Source organism: Glandiceps talaboti, chromosome 16 (genome assembly GCF_964340395.1).
Source record: "Glandiceps talaboti chromosome 16, keGlaTala1.1, whole genome shotgun sequence".
NCBI classification, from domain to species: Eukaryota; Metazoa; Hemichordata; class Enteropneusta; family Spengelidae; genus Glandiceps; species Glandiceps talaboti.
In genome coordinates, this window is record NC_135564.1 from 19,081,429 (window position 1) to 19,085,909 (window position 4,481).

Here is a 4,481-nt window from a genome sequence, read left to right on the forward strand (position 1 = left end):
TGTAGAACTTGCCGATCCAGATATCCCAGATAGGTATACTGAAAAATTAATTAGTAATTCTTAGTTTTTCTTCTCCTGATTGTACGAATACCAGGAAAACGTTTTGAATGAACCTAAAATCTTTGGAATAAATCTTGTTTCTTGATCAGTAACAAAATTCTAAATATTGTAATGTTTGATGTCAACATCTATCTTGTTATATTAATACCTCGTATCAAGTAGCATAACTAACATTAAATTGATAAAATACAATAAAGAAAACAACTATTTGCCTTCAATATTACACTTCAATGTAAAACACACGTACGATGTATTGTTACCTTGTAGCTTTGTGAAGCTTCACTTGAGGTGTAAGTAGTCTTGTAGTAAGACCAGGATCTGCGCTCGGAATGTTGCCAAACAAAAGTCGGGGATGACTGCATCTCTGTTTCGCAGAGGTACACTCGGGCAAACCCTCGACAGGACCAAATGTTTTACTATGTGACCTATGATTGCTTTTAAAATGGCCAGAGTATCTAGCAGCTAGAGAAAAGTGTAAGCTGCCTTACACAAAATTCGTGCATAGGGGCAGTGTCATTTAGAAAGTGACGCACAAGAAACGTAATTCATTCGTTTTAGTTTAAACTCTCCCTACTCCCGAAATGGGAAAATGAACGACCTGTCCTATGTACCTACTTCATATGCACCATGATATCACTAAAAACGAGAAACTCACCTTGCAATGATTAAGAAACATATTACTATCTCTGCAAAACGTACTTTCAATGGAAAATTGTATTTACCAGTCCTCATTTTTTTTATAGTCTTCATATTGTCTTTATAGTTTTTTCCACACTTTTTCCTAATTTATGTTTGCATGCACGCACGCTTGTTGATTTTCACAACTGCATGGCTCAGGTAAAACATACACTGCATCAGGATGGCGATGTATGTTCAAGTCTCATGTGAAAAAAACGAACCGATCTCTTCAAAAAACTAAAACTATTGTTGAATATTTGTTTTAGACCATTGAAATTCTGATTGTAACAAATTTAACATTGATAACAGGATTTAAGCAACATCATCAGTCAATCAATCAACTTGTTGTGAATGCATGCCGAAATAAATGTTCGCATTTAATCATGCTATTTGCGAGACCTGAGAATACTCGTCAAATACGTGACACTGCATCGGAAATTTTAAGTTTAAGGTTTATTTATTATCCAAAAAAATCATTTTCTATTTTTTGATATTCAAAGGCGATGTGCCTAAAATGGGGTTTTGAGGAACGGTAAAACAATCAGGAAATAGAGGTAAAAACGACAAACTGGTTAAAATAATGACAAAATGGCTAAAATGACAACTTAGTAACACGCATACAGTAATACATCAATACACATTTACACAGCAGCAATTCAATTGAAAAAAGTGTAAAGTGCACATGTTCTCTCGATTGACTCATTTATTATGAAGATAACAAAGTATACACGTAGTAAGAATGGAATTCAATCATCACGCCTGCACTGGTTGTCAAGCAAACAAAATGAATAAAATGGAATTTGCAATAAACGTTGAGAACGGATTTCAATACATTCTCTGTGGATTGAATCAACGTGTATCATCGAAGGCAAATTTTAACACGTACTGAGGACTTTCCATAACCTGTGTTACTCGAAGATTTTATTGGCAATTCCAACAACTACTTATCAACGTAACATGACAAGTATCAAAGTTACAGTAAAGTTAAGGCCACTGTGCACCATCAACTAATCGCTAAGTCGAATTAAATGTTTGTGCCCGACTCGAGGTAACTAATTACCTTTTCTGCAATTAGTCATGGTCTTGTTACCTTTTACTTTCAATGAACATCTCTCCACATATTTAAAGCAAAATCATCTTTGTAGAGCTTTTCTGTCCTAAATGTTAAAAAGTCCAATCCCAGAATAGAGTGCTCTCAGTGTTGCAGTTATTTGTCTCTTGGATTCCTTATGAAATGTAATTAATGTGAAAGAAGGTCGGATATTAACAGTCATTTTGTACTCATATATTGCAGATGTAAGTTGGTCAATACATTGCTAATAGCAAAGTGTATGTATGTGTCCCATTAAGCTTGCTGATGTAGGTTTGTTAACGATTTATTTTCATAATTTATGGTTTTCAGTGATTAGACAATATCTTAACCCTACACTTGCGGCAACTGGGATACTTTTTCATCGAATAACCAAAGATATATTCATTCATTCATTCATTCATTCATTAGTGATGAATATCAAATGGAACCTTGAACATCCTAGCACTAGGATGTGTACATCCTAGTGCTAGGAAGAAGAGCACAGCTATGTACCAGCTGTGTGCCTCACAGCCCCGTTACAGGGTATATTTTTCCACAGCCCTGGTACATGGTTGTGAAAAATAAGCCTGTTGAATGGATGTGGAATACCACCTCTGTGCCATGACTGTTTTGCACATCCCAGTAACATATGTACTGCATACCTACATGTAGCACACAGTTGTGCACATGCATGTAACAGCTATGGTGGAATAATACCCTGTAGCTACCCCTTTGTTCTTATCTGACTAGCATTGCTCACATAGATGGTATATGGCTGTGGGAAATACCTATGTTACAGCTATGCTAACATAGCTGGTACAATGGCTGTGGGAAATACCTATGTTACAGCTATGCTAACATAGCTGGTACATAGCTGTGGGAAAAACTCTTGTGCATGGATGTTGTAAAAAACCTATGCTGCATTGCTATTTTTCACATCCATGTTACATTGGTGTTGGCATACCAGTTACACATCTGTCAAATCTAGGTATGTTGCACCTAGTGTGTTGGCCAGAGCTGTTACAGGGATATTGTGCACATAACTGGTACAGTCCCCGTGGCTCCACTGGGCTGGTACAGCTATGTGCACAACCCTGCCCTAGCCATGTGAATGTTACAGGTATGTGCAAGGTTCCCTGTGTATCTGTAGGTAGTGTAGTGGTTTGTCTTATTAATCTTGAATGGAAGCTTGGTTTTGGATGTCATTTTTTTAAAATTCTACTGGTGTTATTGGAGTATCAGTTTTCGATCTGAAAACCACAATATATTGAATTGTTAAAATACCAATAATTAGACATTATACATGTTAACCAATGGATATTATCCATTAGAAGTACAGAAAAATATTAAATCGTGATCACCGATGGGGAGCTGATTTTTGGGTTCGAACTTGATCATTAGATTCGTTGAATTTTGGGTTCGAACGCAAAAGTCAACGAACCCAATAATCAAGTTCATTTGATTTATCTTTTATGCAGGCACAAAATACATGTATCCACATGTGATGCGATACTGCTGACGGTGTACGATGTTACGAGTAAGTTATTGTACCTCACAAAACATTTTCAAAAAATAAAACGTTCCAGTTGCAGGCTTCAATTTTCATATAGTTTGGCAAAATTAGTCTGCCAATTAAGGGGTATATAGTGTTTTTTAGCTGTAGGTCAGAATTTTGTTTGCCCTTATAGAAGGCTTTCAGTTTACATCTGGTTAAAATGCGTTTTCTACGTTTACAAAAATACTTATAATGACGGTTGTTTTGGAAAAAATTGAAAATTGTAGCGAAACTCTATTATTTATCGCATCATGCATATAAATTCTTATTTCATAATACCATTGTTTGTAAACATATAAAACATGAAGGGATCAGAATGGGCGTTATGGCTGCTGAATGTGATCCATACGAACAATTTTCTTCTGAGTGGTGAGAATATCTTACGACTTATTGATAAGTATTACCTCAAATGACAAATGGGGAAGACCAAGTGTATGTTGTACAGCATCAAAAGACTACACTCGGTAACTACATAACGAAGTCTATAAAATGTAACTGTTAACTTGCTTATTCTGTAATATGACGTTTCCATAAAATATTATTATCTACGATATCCAACGAGAGAAGTAGTGTTTACAGTAAAATATTAGTATCTTTCAAATGAATACATCAGTTTTGATACACAGTCAAGGTAATAAAATCCTATAAACATTCATTATGCTTACGTGTGTAGTGGGGCCAGAATTTCTACCCATAACTGTTCCAATGTCTAAAAAAGGAGGTCGGAAGGATTATTATAATCTACAAAAACATTGATAATATATAGTTTACTACAAAGATTATTCTATGTTGGAGTAAATTTTGTCATTCAGGAATGTTTATCTACTGAAGCCCAACTACCTTATATATACACACATAGGGTGTACACTGCATGATTTCAAGCATAATGCAGTGAACCACACAAACGTCAATCATAATCAATCATTTACTACATCCAACCACAAAAGATGTTTTGACTAGAAATCACTTCTTCAAATATTAAATAGCAGATATTCTACTACAGTAAGTACTACAGTTAGTAAAACTTAAACATATCCAGGACACGAGTACTACAATTTTAACCAATATACACAACATAGTGTCGATAATCTGAGAACTCTCGACTGCAAACAGTCA